This window comes from Phymastichus coffea, unplaced genomic scaffold (assembly GCF_024137745.1).
Source record: "Phymastichus coffea isolate CEN01 unplaced genomic scaffold, Cenicafe_Pcof_1.1 PCOF00048, whole genome shotgun sequence".
Lineage (NCBI taxonomy): Eukaryota > Metazoa > Arthropoda > Insecta > Hymenoptera > Eulophidae > Phymastichus > Phymastichus coffea.
The window spans coordinates 504,012-517,214 of NW_026706859.1; positions in this window are offsets into that span (position 1 = coordinate 504,012).

Consider the following 13,203-nt stretch of genomic DNA (forward strand, 5'->3'; position numbering starts at 1 on the left):
TTTTCCGCGCTGGAATCGCGATTTGGAAATGTAGGCCTGATATCAATGAGAAATGTTGCTCTGGCTAAGCTCATAATTAGACCGACTGCTTCTGATTTCAACACACATGCGAGCGCAGAAAGTTGCATCGAGCTAGAGAAATTCTCGAGCTACGTGTAGGTACAGTCTCGCTCGTGCAAATCATCTGCTCGCCACGAGAGAATGGGGAAGGAGGACAGCACGAGCAGCGGTGTCGAACGTCCGCCCAGAGACAGCGAGCATACCATAATACGCTTTCAGATTGCAGAAAAGAGCTTCTCTCTGGTGGCGTTTCCATTTCCTGCAGGTCCTGCGGGAGACGTCCTTTTGCTTCACAGGAGAGAAGAGGCGCGCACACCTTTCTCTCTCCCTCTCTGCCGGTCTCTCTTCCCTCTCCCCTTTCTTTCCCTTTCTCCCTCCTCCGTGCAGGTATGCAGGCGCAGCGCGCCGGGGAGTTCGTTTGCTGCTCACGCACAGCGCGGACGTTTAAAGTCCAGTGCGGCTAGCCTGGGATCTTTAAAAATTTAAAGGGCCTCGCGCGCTCGCCTAATGCTGCAAGCCTGTAGGGGAGTCTCGAGAAATCATAATAGTCTCTCTCCATCCCTCTCTCCCTCTTTCCTACGCTCTACCAATTGACATTCGGCGTGGCGACGCCCATTTTCGGCTGTTTCGCTCGACCTGGCTGCGCGTCTCTTACTGCACGCTGTTTCTCTCTTTTTCTCCCTCTGCGAGCCGAGAGAGGAAGCCGAGCCGACCACGGCAGCTCGTTTTTCAATGCGCCCGCTCTGTAACGTACCGGGTGGGAAGACATTCTCCAATGCTTTATATGCTGGCTTATTCTTGCGTGCGCGCGCGTGTGTGTCCCGAGGAATTCCATGTTTTTAACATTGCATCTGCTGATTTCTCTTCCTTTTTTACCCTCCCTCCCTCCCCCCTCCTTTTTATTTTCTCTTTCCTGCTTGCTCTTTTTTATTTACGATTTTCTGCCATGCGGGAGCTTGCGTGTCGTAAAAACAGCCGGAGCTGCCTTATCACGCGACACACATACACGCTTGGTATAGCATGACGATTACTCTTTATTATTTACGCTCAACACTTAATTTCCATGCAAATATACAACGTGTGTCCGGGGCTATTTGTTGAATAGCTCGTTTGCACGTTATTAGTGCGTTTACAAATGGCTTTCAAATGAATCTCAGGCCCACCAAACAAATATGTATTTCGCAGTGTTGCTTTGCTAAATTTCAATATTAGCCTGTAATATAAGCAGCTTGGGACAAGAGAGACAGCCTGAATTATTATTATATGAATATCACGAATCTCTCTTTCCAAAAATCTACATGTAATTCACAGAGTTGAACTCGTTGCATCGGTAAATATTTAATAGTTGAAATTCGTTGGAGAGCCTCGCTCTCTGGAAGTAAAATTTAAATCGATGCGAGTGCAAAAAAAGCTCCTATGTTTGAACGATCATTAAAAATATTAACATACTCCAACAAATGTGACGGCAGAAAAGTATTGTACGTTTTTTTTTGCCGCAGATGGGATAACAGCTTGTAGACGTCCTCAATGCACCCATATACGGTGCGCGCCAGTCGACTATTTTTCAGTAAGCTAAATTAAATATGCCCATCGTGGATCGAGCCGAAACGCTCACATACTCGACTGTTTACAGTGCGCCGGGGTAGTGCTCGGAGGAGAGGCCTTGAACTCGACAAAGAGTCCTCTCCCCCGTGGCTTTCTGGCAAAAAAAAACAAAAAAAAAACAAAAAAATAATGGCAAAAAAGGCATACGAAAGAGAGAGAAAGAGAGAGAGAGAGAACGGCTACTCCACATTGTCGCGGCTCCACTTTAAATCTCGCTGGGGCGATGCATTTCTCAAATCGCGCGTACATCGTGTATACCGAGTCGAGCAATGCGGAATATCCATTGTCAATTGAATGGAGGCCTGACTGCAGGATATAACCGGCTGAAAGCGGCGAAAATAAAATAAAAATCCAAAATAAAAAGAAAATATTCCACGAAGGACGAGTCGCAGACGCAACGATTACGACCAGTTGACGGAGGAGGTGGCGGTGTCGATGCAAGCGAGTAGCTGCACACGGACCACAGTATACATAGTATACAGCGCTAGTCAGTTTCATATAATGCGTGTTCTTACAATGGAGGCTGCTGCTGCTCTGCAGGTATGTTAGACGTGCGTCTGACAATGAGGTAGGCCCATCCAGTTTTTACTACGGCCCGAAAAATTTTTATTCTTCTTCTCCTTCTTCGCTCTTTCGTTCTCGCGGACGAGTCTTTGAAGGAAAAAACACGAGAAGAGTAAGAGAAGGCGGAGGCCGAAAAAAAAAATATAATAATAATAAACAACGAACCGTGCAGCTGACTGAGATTTTCTCTCTGCTTCCAAGCACTAGATGTGCCCGCACGCGATTTTAGCCATATAAGACGCCGCTTGGCATTTTCATGTCTTTAAAAAAGGAACCTGACCGGGCTCAACGTCGCCTTGTCGTCTTCATTGTCAAGGCTCACGCAATTTTCGATTTTCAGAAACGGATTTTTCACTCGGCTGCTGCTGCAGTCCCTTTGATACCGGCCCTCTGGCAGCGCGCGGCATAATCGGACTTTTATTCCTGAACCTTGGGATTTATACACAGTACTGTTTGCCTGTCTATACAAGCACTGTCAGCAGTGTTGTTACGGTGCTCTTATTTTTTTTTCTTTTTTTTTTCTTCCTCTTATTCTGACGCCAGCAAAATAGAAATATGGATTTTTCATTGAGTTTGTTACTTTAAGTTCTGTATTTCGTGTGACTGGACGTCCGTGTACACACAGACAAACGAGATATTTGGGAAAAGTGTCTCCGATCTGTCTGGCGACAATATTCCTTTTTCCTACGTCTCCTTTCAGCTTGGTTACAACGATTCTCTGACTGTTGACGTCTATGTTGGTCTGTCGTCGCTATTTCCTGTGTGTTTGCTTTAGAGCTTAAATTTTCACGTATAGTTTCATGGATAACAATTGCTTCAATTACATTACGACAATTAGTTGGCAATTTCAAGACGCGACGCTTTTTAATGAGCCATAATCACGCAGCTCCTCTTTTGATCATTTCACATTTTGTCTGTGTTGCTTTATCGGATTTAAATCGGATTTAAATCATATTTGAATATTTTAAATATGGAGCTGTCGCTAGCAAATATTTCGCTGATTCACTTTCCTTAAATGAATATTATTTATTATTTTTACATCTCGTGTCGGACATCTACATCAGTCTTCCTTGTAAATAAATCAGCATTTATGAGGCAATATACGAATCAGATCAATTGAATAAATTACAGCGTAGTAAATTAAAAAGTAACAGTTTTAACTACGATAAACTTATCATCTCGCCTTCCATGGTTATGTGTAAAATAAATCTTGTACTCGATCACTGTAAGCTAATGCGTTGTATTTTACTTGACGTTTCATTGACCGGATTGACAAACCTCATCAGACACAATAGTTCAGTTCAGCAGTTTTAAAACTGTCTTGTCATCTTACAATGAGCTCGTCAACTGTTTTAACTACGACAATATACGTGGTAGAGTCGAAGAGGCCGAAAATTCTCGGATATTGAACAGCATTGGCTACCGCAAATTCATGCGTAGCCGCCTGAGACTGAGAAGACGTGTTCGGACTTGTCGCTTTTAGAATATGTGACGATAATTGGACTGAGAGTATGCGTTAAAAAGCTGTTGCATCATTATCAGCAACTCTGTTCGCTCTCCTTCTCTCTTTTTTCACTGCGTGAATCGTTATCTTGGTCAAGTGCTCGTCCACAGAAGGACAGAGAGAGAGAGAGAGAGAGAGAGAGTTGTAGAAATGCGCGCTCTACAAAACGACAATTGTACTCTCTCTCTCGGACGCTGCTGCGGCTACTTTATTTGCTCAAGTAATCGAGTTATGGAGTCCGCGTCGAGTTTAAAAAGAATAAACTTGCAACTGTTGTCGAGAGAACGCTGCTACTGCTGCTTCGTATTATAAGATCAGCTGACCTATATTTAACTTCCTTTTATTGGAGCTCTTTTGGAGCTCTTTACGCTATGGTATTTACGAAACATTTACTTTTTTCACATTAAAGCTTCTTCTTTTACTCGCTTCAATGACTAAAGCCTTAATTGAACTTTAATAATATATTTCAACTTTTAATTCAATTGCGTAACTGAACTTACCAACGAATGTAATACGTAATAATGTTTTCAAATTTAGTTAAACGTACACTGCGATGTAAATATAGTTCAACGTTATGTAGAAAATACGTTGGCGGGAATGGAGTAATTAATTCCGCGAAGTTAATTAAAAATAGCAGTAATCGCAGTCTAATTATTATATCGAGTTTAATTTGTTTCTCGAACAATATAGAATCTAGTGCAATCGGATGAGAAAATTACGTGCTCTTTCACACGAATTCCCGACATCGAGAGTGTGAGATACGTATCACGCGGAATTGCAGGGAAACATGAAATTATTTCAGATAGTTTCCGATGGCAAGCATCACATGATGGCGCTTGACCACCTGCGCAAATAAGAGGAATGGTGAGGCTAAAAAGAAAAAAAATTGCCTCGGCCAAGTGCACTGGTGTGTCTGTCTGTCTGTCTGTCTCTTTCTCTCTCTCTCCCTCTCTTATTAAGCGATTATGCGCCTCGTAATCCTAAATCTATATCGAATGAGTTTTTCGATTACGCAATCAAAAGAGCTGCGAACCATGTTCCTCGACGAGCAAAGCCTCAAACAATGACGAATTTTTGTAAACCTCATTTTTTCACGACGTCGCGAGATTTATAGTGGCAGACACGACCGCGTATGCAGTGGTTTTCGCGCTCTCTCCTTCTGCCATCAATCTGGCTTAGGGCTATTGTCCACCAGGACATTACTTGTTTCGTTGCCGACAGTACGTTAAGACTGTTTGGTTAATCATATCACGAGAGTCAATGTTAGCCAACAACACGTGTATTGGAAAAGCGTTTAATTCGCAGCGACCGACTTTTCAATATCTACGTACTGTGTCGAGAGACTGACAGCTCGCACGAGCTTTTGATATCTGTGCGCGCGGCTTACGGGTGCAATTTCCATCGACACTGACTTCACGGACAATTGCAAATTTATTACACTACTACTCGCTACGCTGTGCTTTAACAAATCCAGCTTGAGTGATAACGCGCCTTATTGTGTAATAGCGCGCGGACCAATGTCGAGATAACAGTGATTATGCTCTTGCTATAATTGATTTTGTATGCACAACGACTTTTTTCTTAGTAGAAAATTATTGGATTCATTTGAGCCGATTACAATACTATATTCATTCCCGATGGATTGTAAAATCGATAGGATTACTAGACGACTACAATAGCTACTACCACCTACATGTGATTTTTCACAATAAGTTTAACTATTTTATCTATTTAGTAAATAGGATTTGCGAACTGACTCACCACAAAAGCCTTGATTGACGAAATTTCTTTAATTATTTTATTTAAATAAATATGTAAAATTGCATATTCTGCATTGAAGGCCGCGCCGAATGTTTATATATATATATGGGACGATCCATGACAACCGGATCACTGCTGTGTCCAAAATTTGATGTGACCAAAAAAATCGTGCAACGACTCATTTTAAAGCTTAGGATATCTACTTTCTGATGCTGTGTGCACCTTTGCAAAATCCAACATGGCGGCTCCAATATGGTGGCTACAAGAGACAAACTCGTAAACAAAAAATTTTATTTTTCAAATTTTTAGTAATAAATGTTAAAAAAATTAATATTTCATATTTTTTTATGAAAATCTGGCTCATTTCCTACAAAAAAGTAACAGAGACCATTTTCGCTAAAATGAAAAATAAAAAAGTTATAATTTTTTGAAAATTTTCAAAATTAAAAAACTTTGCGATTTTTTTACTCAGAAGGAAATGACTTTAGAAAAAAAATTTAAGGAACAAAATTGCTTGAAATTCATCAAAACACAAGTGTGAATTTTTTCGAATTCCTTTGAGCGATTTTTTGCTTTTTGGATTTATCGGATTGTTTGAAAAATTAAAAAACTTCCCAAGATCTTTTACAAAAATTCATAAAATGGCTCAAAGGAAGGCTTATTCGGCTTATTTGGCACATTGCTTACTTCACAAACTAAATTTTAAAAGTTTCCCTTACAACGGTCAACGTAACTGTTATTTTTCATTTATTCATCTGTCACATTTTCCATTTTATACTTATGTTTATACATTTAATTTTAGAAAAAATTTTCGAAATATTAACGCACTATATGAGCCGAAGTCACTTTATGTGAAATAATCATTGATTCATGATTCTCTTTATTGTTATATTTGGGATCTAAAGTTTATAACATAGATATTCAATAAATTTAGATCTTGAGAATAAATATAATTTAAGTGCATTAAGATTATTTTATCATACTATTTTATAAGGTTAGGCTGTTGAGTGAATGTGGGTGTTATTTTTTTTATGTCTAATACAAATTGTCTTACTTATTTGTTGTTCACTCAATTGATGTCAAATAACTCGAGATATTTATTAGCACCAATTTACTTTTACTTCTGCTACTAATTTGCTTACATACGCGTATACGCTATTGCAGACAGTAACCCACCTATCTATAATTCAGCCAATCAGGTCATGAATAAATTGGCTTTAATTTCAGATCCATCACTTTTTATAAAAGGAAAAGAATTGTCGACTTAAGTGACGAGACCTACCCTTTTTCGAAATATTTTCGTAGCTCTATAGTAGAAAAAATTAAATTTATAAATTAACTGCATGCTTATTTCAAGATCAAACTTTCTTAATTGAAGAACTTTTTTTATAATGTACAGTGAAGAAAAAACAGAAATATCACTGACTGATCAAAATCACATTGCGTAACGCACGAATGGTCTGAAAATAATGTGCACTGTCGCGCAATTAGTTTCTGTCAATTACGTATTGACCACCCGTACCAACTTTACTATCCCGATCAAATCCACCCGCATGATCCATCATCGTCTTTATGTGTAACCAATCATTAACGACGATCGCGCAGTCACGTGACTAGGCCAGATCACTCGAATGCTCGTTATGGTAGCTTTTCGATTCTCAATCCTATTTATGCCTGCAGTATAATTAGTTCTAAGCTAGATAGTAGGAGCAATTATTATAAATATTTGTAGGAGGGGAATTTATGCTGACTAAATAATGAATCATCTGTCAGTAATATTTTCCGTTCGTCTCTTTCCATCGGATGAATAATTACCAAATTGAGCAAAATTAATAAAATTATTCAAATATTGTAAAAAAAAAACTTTGAAGTCTTTGTTCATCTTAAAGTCAACCAGTCGGTAAAAAAATCTTTAGTCAATAAATTTTTTTTCTTCTTTTATTCGCAAGTCATTATTTTGCAAACTATAAGTAAATACGACTTTAGAGTAGAAATAATACGCTTTAGATGAGTAGCTTATGTACAAGTCTCAGGCATTTCTTAAAATACCTAAATTAAAAATGTAAGTTTACTGTTTTTTTAAATTGCGTAATTGGATAAGGAAAAACATTTCTTCATTGCTAATGTACTATTATGTCCACTAGACAATTACTTTTTGAACAACTTTTTCAACGCATCAAATAGATGATTAAAAGTATATTTATCAACCAAATAATTGTATGGTTTAATCTTATGTCAGTATAAATAAGTTGGGCATTCGTTAAAAATAACTTTGTATAATTTTCTATCGAAATAAGCTTATCAAATTGCATTACATCAGCTGAATCCATTAACTGAATCTATTTACTCCAACAGTACTGTTACGTTGTATATGCAATTAAACAAATTAATTATAACTGCAAAAGCTTTTTCTGTTTTAAGCTTAAATGTAATCGAAAATGTCATTCATTACACTTTTCGTTTGCGTAAAAGTTTAATTGTGCATGCAGGTAATTCGTTATTAGTTACGAAAATGTTGTTTTCCTAGAATTCTTTTTGTCGAAATATTCTTTTACATGATAATCAAAATTGACTTTATTAAGTTTTAAATAAGGTAAATCATTTTCCAGATAAAAGAAGAATGATTTCTACGAATTGAAGCCGAGTATAAATCATTTTGTTCGCCTTGGAACACCGTTGTGGCCGGCACTGTAGTTACGATTTAATGCTAGATTTCGTAAAAATGAGAGAGGTGGAGAAATGAATCCGACAAATTCATCGTAGTTTAAAAAAACCGTGTCAAAATGATAACTCGGTCGGACCACCGTTGTCGTAGCCTACTAATTTTAGCAAGTAAATTAATCATTAAAATCAGCATAACGAGTGATCCGTTTGCTAATCAATCAATTCTTGGATAATACGTAAGCAGATTGGACAGCGACTCGTTCGTTTTCTTGTGCGCATGTAAATGAATGAAGAAAAAGGCAAAGCAAAAGGGTCGAAGCGAGGTGAGCGCATAAAGAAAAGAAAAAAAGAGGGAACGCACTTCTATTATAGAAAAACACAGGAATTAAGCGTAATCAAGCGTACAAGGTAAACGAAAGCAAAACGAGAGGCTGCGCGGAACGTCGGAGAGTAGAGAGCCCGAAAGCACATTAAAGTCAATCGTAAAGTCGTTTCGAACCCCCTTGAACCTATCCTTTTGCTGGCTTGCATTTTTGTCGGGCCTTTAGCGTTCGTGCACTCGAATCGCTCATCGACGCTGCACTATACGGTCTCGCTCTTCACGCGGCATCGTTACACAGTGTTTTCATGTAAACACACTTGAGGCGCCCGCGGCAGCAGCAACATTCGGTATTCTCGCAGTCGCTCGACTGTAGTTGGGCATCCGGCAATCTCTATAGACTCGGGCAAGATAGAGAGGCTCCTCGAGCAATTTTTTCCTCCTCTCTCTCTCTCTCTCTCTCTCTCTCTCTCTCTTTCTCTTCGCTCAGCCGCTTGCCGAACAAACTCGATTGCATCTCATTCTTTCAATAAGACCTTGGAGTCGGCTGGCCAACCGGCTTCGTGTCACCCACGCAAAAAACACATCCACATGGAGCGCGAGCGACTGCCCGAGCAGAGCGAACGAAACGGAGACGAAGAGAGGACGGGAGAGCCGGATGCCCAATCAGATTATTTACAGGCGTGAAACGTGTTCGTACGCTCGGCACGGTCGGCTTTTTTTTCTCGGCCTCCTTCTGCATATTTCCAGTGCAGAAAAGGGAATCCGCCATAATTGAATTTAATCGTATTTTATGACTTTACGAACTGCGCACCTCCAATTATTATTTGCGTAACGATTCAGCCCCATCAGGCATTTTTCAATTAACAACTAAACAACTTACTAGACCTTGGCGGCGCACCAATCGACTCTTCTTTCTCTACCTTACGCTTTGCATTTATGCAATGGCAGATCTAACATTTGTAAAGAGATTAAATAACAGTTACGAGCGATAAATCAAACAAGAAAAACGTTCAACTTGGTCTTATTTTCACAAATGTCATCGTCGGTACAGTTATTTCTCTGGACAATATATTTACAAAGTCACGTGGATTTTTCAATAATAAAACACAGATAAGTAAATGGCAAGTTGAATAAATATTCATTTTAAAACAATGATTCGATGTACAAATATTGGTGAAAACAAATATATATATTTTAATCTTTCCGATAGTAAATTACTCCCGTCCATTCTGTTCTGCATACGTACTCGGTATCATTATAATTGAACTTATCGACACGAAAGATAAATGTTGAAATGAAATACAACATATATACTTTATCATGTATTTACGTTTGAACCGATTTATGTCATACACTACATGTATAAAGATAAGTTGATGAAAAGGACAGGCTATGCGCGATATACAATTATGCGCGAATATTCAAGTCGGTGAAAAGGGAGAAAAAAATGAGGTTGGTGTGCCAACTCGCGCGCACACACACACACACACACACACACACACACACACACATTCGCGTACAACTAAATGAATGTAAGCGATAAGTGTATACAGGTATTTGACTCTGTCGGGCGCCGATGGCGAATACGATTGCGAAGAGAGAGATCCCAATAATTCTCGGAATCGTATAGGTATCGAACGGCCACAGCGAGCACTGTAGACTTTTTCAAGAAGAAAGACCAGATTTCTTTTACGTATTGACGATGCAAAAAAAGTCGTATATAGGTGCTCCTCGATGTTCGATTGTTACCAAGCAAGGTTCGAATTTTAGATGTGAAGCTCTGATTTGCTCTGGCAATTGAGATTTTTGCCTTTGATCATATTTTCGGGAGGTAAACTACATTTGACAGCGCTCACGTTTTTCGCAATGTCTACTTTTTCAAATTTCAATTCCAAAGCTTGCTGATCAAAATATTTCCTATTAAAATGAAGCTCATATGCATAACTAAAGACTCGTCATTTACGCTCATTGTAACTCCTGGCACATTGACTTTATACATTATTTATCGAGATACATCTGCGATTTATTTGAAAAGACTATATCCACAAAAGACATCCGCAGACTGGAATTGAAAAGAGGCGGAAGAAGGCGTCAACGGAATATGACATTTGTGAGACTAAGCCAAGAGGGGTCAGTCTCGTACGTAGCTAGTGTGCTGTGCATAATTTTTATTTCACTTGTTCGAATAAGAGTGGCATTTGTTTTTTAATGATTTTATTTATCTGCGGTGCATACGGAAATGAACGCGAAAACTGGAGGCCTTGAAAGCAAATTGGAATTGCAGATGCACTTTTTCGAAGGTTCGCTATTAGAGAAAGGACAGTAAATCCATAAATCGTATGACAACGTGCGACGGTATTCAAAACAGGGTTTTATAAAATCTTAAAAAATCGGCTAACATATTTGATGAACGTATAGCTTATCGTGCGTTCGCTCTAAATTACCATGTGGACATGCCGCAGCCGAGTAAGAGTTTGGTGAAGGTGCTGGCAGTGGGTAAGAAAGTGGCAACCGCGTTCGCTGTGTTTGGATATTTTCTCATTCAAAAATATAAAACCGCCGGCGTGAAATAGCAACTGACGAGTATATTACGGGTATAAAACTACATATTATGCAGTCGGTCTGGTAAGGTGCTGGCAAAGGGATAGGTAAGGCAATAAAAAGGATTATTATGAGCCCTTAACTAAAGCGGATTATCCCTACCGTGTGTGTCTGCATGAGTTTTGCATGTTACCCCGTATACCGGTAGTCTTAAAGGTTTTCCGGATAAAAAGAGAGAAAGGAATAACGGCTGAGGAAATCCCAGGCCATTGCCGAGCGCGGCACCATTTAGACTATATCGGAGTGAATCGGCGCAGTTAAAAAGGACTCCCAACACACCAGATGGTTTTATTACCTTCGCTCTTGGGCGACATCCTGGCGGCTCGGGCTCTCTGTTTTTTGCTAAAGCTCCTTTCTATTTTTGTGCATTTGTTTTCGTTTGCTAAGTTTCTTCCGAGAAACATCACCACCGACAAATGAAAAAATCTGCTATGGAATAATGACAAATAAATGTTGTCTTCGAGAGTACATTTTTTTTTATTGATAATTCAGAATCTATAAATATGCAATTTGGAAAATAATTGGCATTGTTATTTCTCTCACTTATATGCGCAAAAAAGAAAGTACAAGTTGTTCACTTAAGCCCCTTAAAGAACTTCCTTTAGGGCGAGCGCATTTCGTGAGAGAAAGAGAGAGAGAGATTACCACAGCAAAGAATCACTAATTTACTCCATAATACAAGGGCATAAAAACGATTCAAGCGTAAGATTAGTGCGCGAGATCGTGAGCAGTATTTCGTCGGTGGATCCTTTTTACACTGGCGGAGGCTTCTCTCTCTCTCTCTCTCTCTCTTTCTGCTTCTCTCTTCTCCAATTCGTTAACGTTCGCCGGGGCAAAACACGGCCGCGCGTTCCGTTCTCAAAGGCGCAGGTTTTGTATTTCAGTTTTGTCAAGCAGATCGTTCGCTATGGAGGCAGGAGGATATCTTTCGCGGCAGGGAAAGAGAGAGAGAGAGAGGAAGGTAGTTTGGGGAGGAATAAGAAATTCAAATCGAGAGCCTCGAGATACGAATCGCCAGAGATAGATGGGCTTTCGGCGTCTGTGTGCACATGGTAGTAAGTGTGCGCACGAGACCCCAGGGAAAAGTGTGTGCATAGTTTTTCTTTTGCAGCTCTGCTTCGCCTGCTTTTTTCTTCTCTTTTTTTCTGGTCAGCCATGCCTGCTGATTAATTTGAGACTGTGTGTGTGTGTGTGTGCCTTATCGGCCGACTCTTGGCAACTTCTTGAAATTTTAATGGCCCCGAATTTGAAGATTTACGGTCTTATAATTCTGCTTTATATTCTTGCGCGTGTCGTTTTCAATACTATCGTATGCTCTCTAAAATATGAGGTTTATTTGCGTATTTCGTGCATGAACATGAGATGCTGTTTCAAAATTTAGTTCGCTTGATTCACTTGCTACTCGATTAAACGAGAGAATTTCTTGGAGGCGCAGCGAGAATTCATTGTAATTCCGAAAATCCAGGGATCGCATTGCTAATGTTTTCTGCAGTACCGCAGTAAGAACGAGAAAAATGCAGATACTAGAGCACGGTACGTTTGAAAAAGTATACAATTGATTGACCTTGTGGGGATAGGTCGGAGAAAGGTGAAAAGTTTCATTACTCGTAGCACGTATCGGCCTTTCACGCCCAAGTATCGCAAATTTTGCAAATCACTGGGATGATTAATGGGATCGCTGAGGTATTCGAAAGCGCGCTTCGACCTTGTACCTTGAGAGCTTGCATTATTCGGTAAAAGCTCTATTTCGATGTAAAGCGGAGCGCAAGACGATGACAAGCACGAACTTCTCTCTTGACGCGCGTACGATGCTTCTATTTCGGCGTCCTCGCGCGCGTTCAAAGTCAAGATCAAATCTCTTTTTCCGACTTGCGCTTTTGGCAGCAGCTCCGCTCGTGGAGACTTTTTTTCGTACGTCATGTCGCGCAACGCCGGGAATTCGTATTTTTAGGGGGCGGACGGCGAACGGTGGCGGCGCTAGACGCGTTACCGCAACGTTCGCGCGCAAGACCAAAAAGAATCAACACCTGGCTATCGCGATTCTAAGAACGGACGACAGCACTGCCGACCTTGACTTGCCGCACGCTGCTGCTCGTCTCACGATAGTGCAACCAATGAATCG